Source organism: Arvicanthis niloticus, chromosome X (assembly GCF_011762505.2).
Source record: "Arvicanthis niloticus isolate mArvNil1 chromosome X, mArvNil1.pat.X, whole genome shotgun sequence".
In the NCBI taxonomy this organism is placed as follows: Eukaryota; Metazoa; Chordata; class Mammalia; order Rodentia; family Muridae; genus Arvicanthis; species Arvicanthis niloticus.
Window position 1 is genome coordinate 116,905,215 of NC_047679.1, and position 12,423 is coordinate 116,917,637.

At 35.3% G+C, this 12,423-nt stretch overlaps 1 non-coding gene across 1 annotated transcript; it reads left to right on the forward strand.

Annotated features, from left to right (window-relative positions):
* The first annotated feature begins 557 nt into the window (after positions 1-557).
* LOC117695693 (U6 spliceosomal RNA) lies at positions 558-661 on the forward strand. Its single transcript, XR_004604717.1, has one exon. It is a non-coding gene; the product is annotated as a U6 spliceosomal RNA (small nuclear RNA).
* Positions 662-12,423: the final 11,762 nt, after the last annotated feature.

Genomic DNA, 12,423 nt, shown 5'->3' on the forward strand with positions numbered 1-12,423 from the left:
TACAGAGAGGACAAGATGGAACATAAAAATTAGTAGATAGTAACTCAGAATTATCAGAGGGAGGTAGGTTCTAGCAGTACAGAGGTTAGGCATTCACATAACTATTGTGCTGCTTAGGGCATATTAAAATATAAAGGCTGTGTGTGTGTGTGTGTGTGTGTGTGTGTGTGTGTGTGTGTGTGTGTTTCATTCAGGCACATAAACCATTGAGGTGGAAAGCAACCCCATGCCAGACATAACTAATAGTTAATACTACACATAAGCATAATTAAAAGGTTATAGGAACAAAAATGAAGCTACAATTATTGAAACAGAAAATGAAACTAAGAAAACAAATATTTAAAAAAACAAAATGACAGCAATCAACATTTATTTTTCAATATTAACGTTAAATATTAATGGAATCACCTCCACAATCAAAAGTAATAAGTTAGTTAAATGGATTAAACTAAAACATACAAAAATGAGGGAAACCATGGGGGGAGAAACTATTTAACAAAAATGGGATAGAAAAAAAGGCAGACAATGCTATCCTAATATTTGAAAAAATAGAATTTGTGCTCACTTCACTAGCACATATACTAAAATTGAAATGATACAGAGTTTAGCATTGCCCCTGCACAAGGATGACACACAAATTCGTGAAATGTTCCATATTTTTCTTTTAATCGTCAAGTTAAAATTACTTTTGTTTCTTTTGCAGTATTTAATGTAAGTTGCATTGATTGTACACTTTCTAATTGTGTTAGTGTTTTGAAATCCAGCATGTCAGTTATGGAAGTCTATCAACCAGCTTTTGTTTTATTGCCCTGAGTATCACAGAACCTTGGTATTCTAAAAATAGCTTGCAAGTAATGGAAGAAATGAGTCAGGCTTTAAGCAGAAGCAAGAGGGTAGTGGGCTTGTTATGGCTGGTATAACAGCTTTAATTACGTTAACTGCTAGTACCATTGCTTCTGCAATTGCTGTGACACAAGAAGTTAAGACAGCTACTTTTGTTAATCATTTAGCAAAAAATGTTACTAATGTGTTGAATATACAAGAGTATTTAGATAGGCATTTGGAAGAATGGATTGATGCTCTTTATCCTATTCAAATTACTGGAAGGAGATTCAGAGTTTTAAGAGTAAGGAGCCATCTCGAGTGTCATGCCAAATACCATTGGATTCATGTTAGTTCTAAAATTTAGTGGTAGTCATTATAATTGGGATAAAGCTTAAAGATACTTGCAGTGTATTTGGCATAAGTCAAACACCTCTCTGGGTATTTTAACTTTACATAGTGAGCTTATGAATTTCAAGAATGCTGCTCTGCTGAGTGTTGGTGTTGCAGATAATGGTGATAAAATTACCCATGGCCTGAGGTCAGTATTTCTATTTTTGTCAAGCTTCCAGAATGGCGTACATAGCTTGATCATGCTAGCCCTTTCTGTCCTGGGAATACTTTTATTCCTGCCCATCATGTTAAAGCTTGTCTTTAACAACATCAACATGTTGGCAGCCAAAGTACATGGCTTGAACCTGAAAATGGACCCCCAGACAGAGTTATTAAATTAACATGCTGGCAAGCCAAGGACGGGAAAGATTCTGCACAGAGCTTTACCAACATAAGACAGAAGTACATTGCTTTTGATAATGCATATTCCACGAAGGGTAAGGAAGGCATTCTTGTCAGAATGACTTAAGACAGGCTCACTTTTCTTGCTGAAATAAAAAATGGGGAGAGGCAGAGAGCCTTTGGGGCTGCTTGGCAAGAATCTGACATGGGCCAAGGACAAGGAGATGGGTTGCTTGGCAGGAATATGACATTGGCCAAAGACAGGGAAGTAGGCTTCAGGCAGGAATCTGACATTAGTCTATAACAAAAAAGTAATTTCAGGCAGGAATCTAAATATTAGTCTAGAACAAAGAAGTAATTTCAGGCAGGAATCTAAATTTTAGGCTAGAACAAAGAAGTAGACTTCAGACATGAAAATGAATTTGGGCTAGGACAGGGAATTTGGTTCAGATATTTTGGTCATTCTGATAAGCCCTTAGAAACAGTGATCACTGGAGTATTCATGGAATTTTGTTTACTGCCTTGCTTGTTCTTTGACTCTTTGTGTTTATTGTCTTGCTTGTTCCTTGACTATTTGCATCTATTGTATTGCTAGACCCTCAACCTAGAACTGACCTTAATACTTGGATGTAATTAAAATTGTATAAAAGCAAAAAGGAAGAGGGGGGATAGGATGGGGTTTACTAGTGAGAGAAAATGGGAAAAGGGGATGACATCTGAAATGTAAATAAATAAAATATCCAATAAAAAAGGAAAAAATAGAATTCAAGGTGAAATGTAAGAGAAGGGATGAGGAAAGACATTTCATTCTGATCAAAAAAAAAAAAAACAATTAACAAAGAAGGCGTTACAGTCTTAAACATATACTCACCAAATCCAACACAGTTCATTTTTAAAAAGCAACTTTTGGAGTTCAAGACACAGATTAATCCTCAGCTCAATAATAATAGGTGATTTCAATACATCTTTCTTCAGTAGACAGGTCATCTAGACAAAAATAATGTTGGAATTAAATGATATCATATATCAAATGGCCCTAACAGAAACCTGCAGAATATTCTGCCCAAACACCAAAAATATATGGCAGCCCATGGAAGTTTCTCTAAAATAGACCACATACTGGGACATAAAATGAATCTTTTTTTGTTTGTTTTTTGTTTGTTTTTTGTTTTTCTTTTTTTATTTAATATTTTATTTACATTTAAGATGTCATCCCCATTTCCCCTCCCTAGAAAACCCCTGTCCCATGCCCCCCCTTTCCTTTTTGCTTTTTTACAACTTTTTTTAAATGTTAATCAAAGGATTTATAAGTTTGGTAATGCTCAATCAGAATCGTAACCCAATACTCAACCTAGATATAAAAACTATCTTTGACTGGTGGAGACTTGTGAACATATGCCTCCCTGCCCCCTCTCTCTTTCTCTCTCTCATCACCTAGCTTCTCCTCTCCTTCATCTTCTCTCCTTACTCCATCTCTTCCTCTCAATACTCCTTCCCACTTAGCTCCTCCTACATATCACTCTTCCTGTTAAAGTAAAACTTTTCTCTCAAAATACAGTTAGAGCATACTTATTCCTAATTGTACCAGTGAGGTACAAGATAGTCCTAATACCCAGTCCATCATTCTGTTGACTAACCAGAACCTCTGTCATCTCTTCTAACTAAAACACTTACTTTTGATCCTGACTTTTTTTTTTTTTTTTTTTTTTTTTTTTTTTTTTTTTTTTTTGGCTTTAGAATGAATGTCAGCTGAAAATTATCTACTCAGATCTTTTCTCTCAAAGTAAATAGCCAGGATTGGTTATGAGACTATAGGTCTTCAACCCCATCAGAAATCCAGAATGACTGAGTTAACTGAAGTTATGGGAAGCACTAAGCATAGCTTCTAAAACTTAGCCAATTTATAGAGACCGCTGAACACCTGAAAAGCCTCTATACTACCGAACGTTGGAGCATCAAATCTTCAGCCTTCTGGCCCAGAGTCATCTGACAGACCTTAGTGCTGCAGGATTATTAAGGGCTGATTACTCTGTCTAGGCAGATATAATCAGTTGACTATTCTGCATGTGTTTTTTCTGGACAGTAATTTGTCTATAGATGGAAAGAGGCTATTCTTGCCTAGTGGCTGTCACCACACAACTGGCATAACTCCAAGGATGCTCAATTTCTTCTTAGAATCCATGACAGGAAGCTGTCAGGAGCAGACAGGTCTCTAATCAGAATGGACATTTATATATAAATATTTGTAGTGTCAATTCTATGGACTTCTGATGTTTTGAAAACCAACTATCCATGTAAGGTCACCTGGACTGTTGTCTGTTCACTCCTCTCAGTTATTTCTGGATAAAATATGGTTAACCTCCTAACAATAAACTCAAAGCCATGAATTTGCTATAGTCCCTTAACTCATAGGTTAACCGTCCCAAATCAGTTTAACAAGTTAAAGAAGGACTGGGTCTAGGCCTTGTATTCCTAAATGTATTATACAGGCACATTGCCCATGAGAGTGTCAATATTCATCTCACTTTTATATTAATAAGAAGGTTGTACCAATGAAAACCTTAAATTTGAAATCAAAGTAAATTTTGTAACATTTAAGAAATTATAACTTCATCTTAATAATAATTATACAGATTTCTACTGATAGGTTATGGCTATGTAATAAATCCTAGCTAATCCTCCCTGTTCCAACAAACCCACTACTTTTCCCTAGAAAGACAGACCATTATTAACCACATTAGTCCCCAAGCCCAGGGAATGGGGCGCTGACTCTTCTTTAACTTCTTCAAGCTGATTACAGGTGTTGAGATATTAGAAGAGGGGTGGGGGGAAGAGTAAGTTGATAAGCCTCTGTGTCTTCACTTAATCCAGATGGAATTCCAGGACATCGGAGGTTTGGGCAGGTCTGCTCAGTATGCTTGATGAGTAGATACCCCAAGGCTGTGTATTCTTCTGCTCTGTGATCCGTGCCCTCCCTAGGGTGCCTCAGAACTCAGTTTCCAGAGGGGAGTAGATTGGCTGGGAGACTGCTCTAGCCACTGGTATCCGGGCCAAAGGCGGAAGGGGCGTGGTTCCATAAAATGAATCTTAACAAACAAAGAAAATTTTAAGATAACTTTATGTAGCCTACCTTACCATGATGTAATAAAGCTCAAAATCAACAGCAAAAGAATCACTAAATAATTATATGAACTAATGGAGATTTAAAAAAATACTACTGCTTTTCAATGTAGTGCTTGAAGTACTAACTAGGACAATAAGACAGTAGATAAACGCCATTAAATGAATCCAAATAGAAATCAAGCCATCCCTGTCTGTAGATGATATATTACGCATAAGAAACCCAAACTGGGCATTGGTGTAGCACACTTTTAATCCCTGTGTTCAGGAGGCAGAAACAGGTGGATTTCTGAGTTCCAGACCAGCCTGATCAACAGAGTGAGTTCCAAGACAGCCAAGGCTACACAGAGAAACCCTGTCTTAAAAAAAACAAAAACAAATAAATAAAAACAAACAAACAAAAAACCCTTGAGGGCTAAAAATCCCACCACCACAAAACATCTAGAAATTACCAACACTTCTTCAGAAAGGTAGCAGGATACAAAATCAACTTACAAAAATCAGCAGCCCTTGTACCACTAATAAACATGCTGATAAAGTGATCATGAAAATATTCACAATAGCCTAAATAAATAAATAAATAAATAAACATAATAAAGTATCTTGGACTGAACCTGACTAAGGAGATGAGAGACCTTTCTACCATAAAGATTTTACATCTCTGAAAGAGATTGAAGAATGATACTACAAGATTAAAAGACCTCCCATGCACATAAATTCGCAGTATTAATACTGTGAAATTAACATCATGTATAAGTACTGTGCACTAAATATCACTGGGAGGTCTGCTCCTTTCTGAACAGAAATGTAAGAAGAGTAGATCTGGGGGAAAGGGGAGGTGGCAGGGGGACTGGGAGGATAGGAGGGAAGGAAGGCTGCACTCAGGATGTATTGTATGAAAGAAGTATGACATTTTAAAATAAAAATCAAATGACAGTTCTAACAAAAGATTCAAAGCCATCACAATCAAAATCTCTATGACATTGGTAATACAAATGGGAAAAATTTCTATAATTCATGGAAGCACAAATACCCTGGATAGGCAAGGCAATCCTGAGCATAATGAACCATGATGTCTTATTTTAACTTATATGACTGAGCCATAGTTATAAAACCAGAATTACATTCATATAAAAGCTGGCATGTAGATCAATGACACAAAATAGAAGAGCCAAATATAAACCACATTTTATTATAGCCATCTCATATTTGATGAAGATACCATTCATCTGATAGAAGAGTAATATCAATAATAATAATAAACTTAACAGAAAAGAACCAAGAAAACAAACAAAATGAACCATAGTTACAAACAGATTTCTTAAAAGAATAAATAAGAAATGTCTTTAGAAGTGTTTAATGTACTTAGCAATCAGAAAATTGCAAATTAAACTTCTTAACATTTTATGTTTATCCAATTCAGAATGGCTAAGACCAAGAAAATAGCTGACAATAGATGCTAGAAGGATGTTGGGGGAAAGGGATCCCCATTTACTATTGGTGGGATTGCAAATTGTTGTAGCTACTATGGATATCAGCATGGAAAATAGTCAAAAAAGCCAAATGGTTAGGTCTATCATTTGTCCCAGATATAGTTTAGTATATATACTCCTTAGAATATACCCAAAGGACTCAGTATCTTATGACAGAGATATTTATCAGGCCACATTCATTGCTGCTATAGTCACAATCACAGGGAAACATAAATAACCTGTAGGTCCTGCAACTGATGAATGGACAATTAAATTCTATTCAACTGTAAAAAAAAATAATAAAATAAGGAAATTTGGGGGTTAGTGATATGGAAAATGTACCAAGTGAGATGACCCACATGGAAAAAGACAATTTCTACATGTTGTCTTTTATTTGGAGATCCTAGCTCTGAATCATTATATTTGATTGTATAACCTGAAGTAGCTACAGAATCCAGGAAAGTAACAAGGAACCAGAAGGAGAGAGACAAAGCAGGAGCTCTAGAGAGGGAGTAGGTTCTATAGAAGTGGAAAGAATCAAAGCAAATTGGAACTGTTAACTGGAGAAGGTAATACAATGGGGAAAGAGGAGAAAAGACAAATAAATAACAATAAGGATATTTGAAAAACCACAAGGAAATATATTATTTCAAATATTTCAAAATAGACACACTATATATGTGTGTCTGTGTGTGTATGTGTGTGTGTGTATGTATGTATGTACGTATATATGGAGTTGTGACACATTGGGTGATAGCACTCTACTGAAAAGCCATGTACCATCTGTGGTAGTTTAGTAAGAATGATCCCCTTAGGCTCATATATTTGAATGCTTAGTCATCAGAAAGTGGCACTATTTGACAAGGATTAGAAAGTGTGGCCTTGGAGTAGGTGCAGCTTTACTGGAGGAAGTGTGTCACTGGGATTGGTTTTTGAGGTTTTAGAAGACCATGCCAGTCCCATTCTCCCTGTCTCCCCCTGCCATGGATCAGTATGACTAAGACACCACCATCTTATAAAACTCTAGTATAACAATCAAGGTGTTGGTCACATAGGTTTAAGAAACTCCTAAAACAATATGGGCTATAATCATTGCCCTTTTTGCCTCCCAGAACTTGAAGGTAAAGACCTTGTTTCTGAAGACACTACATACATACATACATACATACATACATACATACATACAGGACCTGAAAGAATCAAGATGAAACTGATCTGGAAGCCTGTTCCCTAAGGAGTAACTATCATAGTATCAAAAGGTGCTATATAACCTGATAACAGTAGAAAGCAATCAATAGTCCTTCTCAGCTGTAAGACCTACGAACCACAATAACAAACCCCAGAATGATATCCCCAATAATGCACACAGTAGCACTATATCCCCAATAATGCAAACAGCTACCTAAGTGGATGTAATGTCAACTCAGTAAGAGGGAATTGATGCCTGATAGTATAAATCTAGCCAACAACCCTTTGCTGCAGAGGTCACAAACCCAAGAGGAGAAACTGCAACTACCATTTTCTTAAACCAATGTAATTTCTAACTATAGTCTAAATAATTATCATTATACCCACAGATAAGGGTAGCTCTCACCTCTTATCACAGAACCTACCCTTGGCAATAGATGATGACTATTACAGTGATTCACAATTAGTAAAAATTCAGGAAATAAATTACCATAGATACCATGGACACTTTAATTAAAATATCTACAATGTAACACTTGGCCTATGGTTCGTAGAACAGTGTGGAATAGGGGTGGAAAGATTTTTAGAGCCAGAGTACCTTGGTGACTATTAACAAATAGTGTCCAGTAGACATGACACAGACGCTTCATTCATGAACTCACAATGTAGCTGCTTGAACTAGATCTCCAAAATAACAACACTATTGACATTCTAATGGTGGAAGTCCCACAGGGCCAACTCCTACATGAACAGCTACAGGCAGCTGAAGGATTTTGATGGAGGGAGAATAAGTTTTCTCTAGAAATGAGCTTCCTGATAAGTTATCCAATCCTAGTGGTTAGCCCTAAACACAGATACATGCAAATGACATCAAATAGACTAAGTAGTGTGTGTGTGTGTGTGTGTGTGTGTGTGTGTGTGTGTGTGTGTGTATTTGAATGTGTGTATGTGTAACAATAATTATAGACTAGTTCATAAGTTTGAGAGGGAGTTGGGGACATAGGAGAAGCAGGAGTAGTGATAGAGGAAATGTGAATATGATGCAACTATAGTACACATGATATGAAATTTTCTTAAAATAGTCTCAAAAATAAAGAAATGTAAATTTAGAAATTATATAGGCTAAGAAAAAAGATGTTTAAATAAAGTCAGAAAATGAAATAGTAGATATTACCACTGATGGTATAAAAACAAAGTAACCGTAAGACCTTACTAGGAATGCTTTCATGAATACACAAACTGAATAACTCAGAAATAGATATGAAACATAACTTACCAAGAAAAAAATCACAGGGAAATTAAAAAATAGACCTACAACTAGTAAGGAAATTAAATAAATAATTAAAAAACCTCTTGACAAAGAAGACTCCAGGACCACATGGTTGGACTACTACATTTGACCCAGTTTCTAAAGAATTGGTATCAATCTTTCTTGAACTCTTCCAAAGAACCAAATAGGAAGTAATTCTAAAAGTGTTTTGTGAGGCAATCATCATTCCGGCACAAACACAAGGCAAAGTTATGAGAAGAAAAGAAAATTACATGTTAACACCTTTGATGAACTTATATACAAAAACGTCTCTCGAAAAATACAAGAAAAGCAAATTCAACAGCATCATAAAAAGGCAATACACTGTGACCAAGTATAATTTATTCCTAAAATGCAAAGATATTTCAGCATGTGACAGTTAATTAATGTGATACTCTGCATTACAGGAAGAATATGGGATGACATTTACTGGGGATGGAAGAAAGAGGGCAATATGGGACAGAGGAAGAAAGGAGAGATAAATATTTGTAAGGATGTCTAAAAAGCCACAGGGAAATATTAATGTATTATTTAATTTTTTAAATTATTATTTATTAATTAATTATATCACTATATTATGGATTAACATATTCAAAAATATAGGTTTTTAAATACACATATAATACATATGTGTGCATATATACATATACAGTTTTAATGGAGCTGTACCAAAGGGGCTGCTGATGTTTGCTATGCACAATTTAACAAAACTCCCAAAGCCAGAAATGGTGGCACATTACATTAGAACTCTCAATAAAGCTACATTAAATCTGTATTTTCCTTAGAGCACTACATTCCCTTTAGGCATATTAATTCTTTCAGTCTATAAACATAAACTATCTCTCCATTTGAGTGTATTCTTGAATTTCTCTCATTAGTACATGAGTTTCCAGGATGCCAATCTTCTACTTCTCAAATTAAATTTATTCTTATGTATTTTAGCTCTATACCTATATTACAAATGATAATATTTTCTTTATACTTTTGAAATAGTTCACTATTATAGAAACATACATGTTGATTTTGCTTTTATTTTCCTAAATTAATTCATTCAATTATTCAATGGAATGCTATTTTTAAAAAGTGCTTTAGTGCTACATAATTTACATACTACAGAATAAATGTCTTTAAAATATACAATTCAACAGTGTTTAGTAGTCACATAGTTGTGGCAATATTTTCATAACCAAAAAAAGAAAGTTTTATTCCTTCCCTTTGACCCACAGTATATTCAGCACATACCCCAACCATGGCAACCACGAATCTATATGACTTCTTTTTTTTAAAAAAAAAAAAAAGTATTTATGTCCATGTGTGTTTTGCTTCCACATATATCTATGCACTGCATGTGTGCCTTGTGCCCGTAGAAACAAGAAGGAGCCATTGGATTCCCTGGAACTGGAGTTACAGATGCCTACAAGCTACCATATAGATGCTAGAAATTGAACCCAGGTAATCTGGAAGAGTAGCCAGTGCTCCTAACCATTAAACTATCTCTAAAATAACATACATCCATCCTTTGAAGACTTTTCTATTCCAGACTTTTTATATAAATGGTATTATACAATGCATGGTCTTTTTTGGCTAGCATCTTTTATGTAGCATGTTTCTAAGTTAACCCAGCCATAAATGAGAATTTTAGTTTTTTCACATCCTCAGAAATAGTTGTAATTACTTTTATATTATAGTCATTATAATAGACATGGTGGATGTCCTGTAATGCTTAACTGTGTTCTTTGTGGACTTTCCTACAAGATTGTTTGGGCTATTTTGCATTCCTTGAATTTCCTTACAAATTTAGATAGCTTTTAATAGCTTTATTTGAGTCTCCAAAAATACTACTAGAGTATAAACCTTGTCTATTTAAATCATGAAACATTTGGTGGGTACCAACTGTGTTCAACACTCTTTTCTGGCTGCTGAAATGATGCAGAAATGAAGATAATGCAAATTAGTTATGCTTTTCAAATCTTCTACATTCTTATTCACGTCTAGTATATTTCTTAGTTTCGGGGAAATGTGTACTACTTTCCAAGATTTGCGATTTGTCTTCTTTTCCTTTTTACTGAACCAGTTCAGTTTTGTCTTACTCCTTTTATAATCTGTGTCTAATACTTAAACTTCCATGACTGCTACACTGTTTCGGCAAGTTACTGCTTCCATTAACCTGAAATACAATTTTATCTATCTATTGTTTATTATTTATTAAAATAATTTCTGCCATAAATAATGGCTTATGAGATTAATGATATTTACAATATCAATGTTTGGTCTTAACTGATATTCTATATAGTATTCATTATTACAGGGTTTTTCCTTTTATTAATGTGTAACTAGCCCTCAGTTTTCAGCTGTTTAATTTTTTAAAATCTATACTGTTCAAAGGGCTAGTAACGACATTTTCCTTTCCAGTGTAAGTATGTCTGTCTTTTTTTATTGGATATTTTATTTACATTTCAGATGTAATCGCCTTTCCCCCATGTCTGTCTTTTTAATAGCTTCACACATGGTGAAAAAAAGCCACTGGCTACCCACCAAAATCAATTTCCTTTTTACTTCATAGAAATGGAGCCATCACTGAGCACATGGGATTGTGACTGAGCCATGTTTATGCTTCCATCCTTCTTTACACTTAGATGGGCCATATAACAAACTGTTCATCAATATACTATAAATGGAAAATGTAAATGCTACTTTATGAGCCTGGGTCTTAAGGAAGAGGCATGAATATTCTACAGCCATTTTCTCTTCCCATTATTCAGATGGTTGAAATCATGTCAACATGAAAGGAAAGCAACAGCATGCTTAGGCAATTGTTTTTCAATTGAGTGGGATTGATTTTGTTCCTTGGAGAACATATGACAATGTAAGTATTTTGGCATAAGATGAAGTTACTATCTCCAATGTAGTATCTCATAGAGGCTGAGGAGAGCACTAAACATTTTTAAATGCACAGAATGACTTCTAAAACAGTGTCTATCCCTAAATGTTAAAAGTGTATAACATTTAAAAATCAAATCCTAAGGCATCTGAGAAAAGTTTCAAAATAAAAATGAATCTTACAGGAAATAGAGATTCCCTGTGGCCGTGGCCTAGAATGATCCCATAGGCAGGAAAATCTTATTCTTTAACAGTGAGGACTCTGGATCATTTTTGTAATACTAGGCCAGCATTATAATGTATTTATTGCAGTTTGGACATGCTTAGAATCACTTCTGTCATTTTATACTCTGTATCCTTTTTTATTTTTAAACATTTTTATGCAGTTTATTCTGATCATGGTTCCCCTCCCTTGTTTCTTTCCAGATCCTACCCACCCATGAAGCCCCATGCCTTCTCTTTCTTTAGAAAAAAAAAATGTTCAATAAAAAAATAAAAGATCAGCAGTCTCAAACTACCCTGGACCCCTAAGATCTCTCAGACACTGAGCCACCAGCCAGGCAACATACAACAGCTGGTACAAGCCCCCCACCCCAACACATAGAGCAGAGGACTTTGTGGTCTGGCCTCAGAGGGAGAAGCAGCACCTAACCCTCAAGAGACCTGAGGCCTCAGGGAGTGGGTAGGCCTGGTGGGGGAGGGGACATCCTCATGGAGACAGAGGAGAGGAGGAATGGGATGAGGAATGGTTGGGGGCAGACCAGGAGGGGGACAATGACTGGACTATAAACAAATAAAAGTATTTTTTTTTAAAAGGAATTAAAAAAAAGCAAACACACAGAGAAAAAGGAAAAGCATATAAAACACAAACTTTTATACACATACATATACAATAAA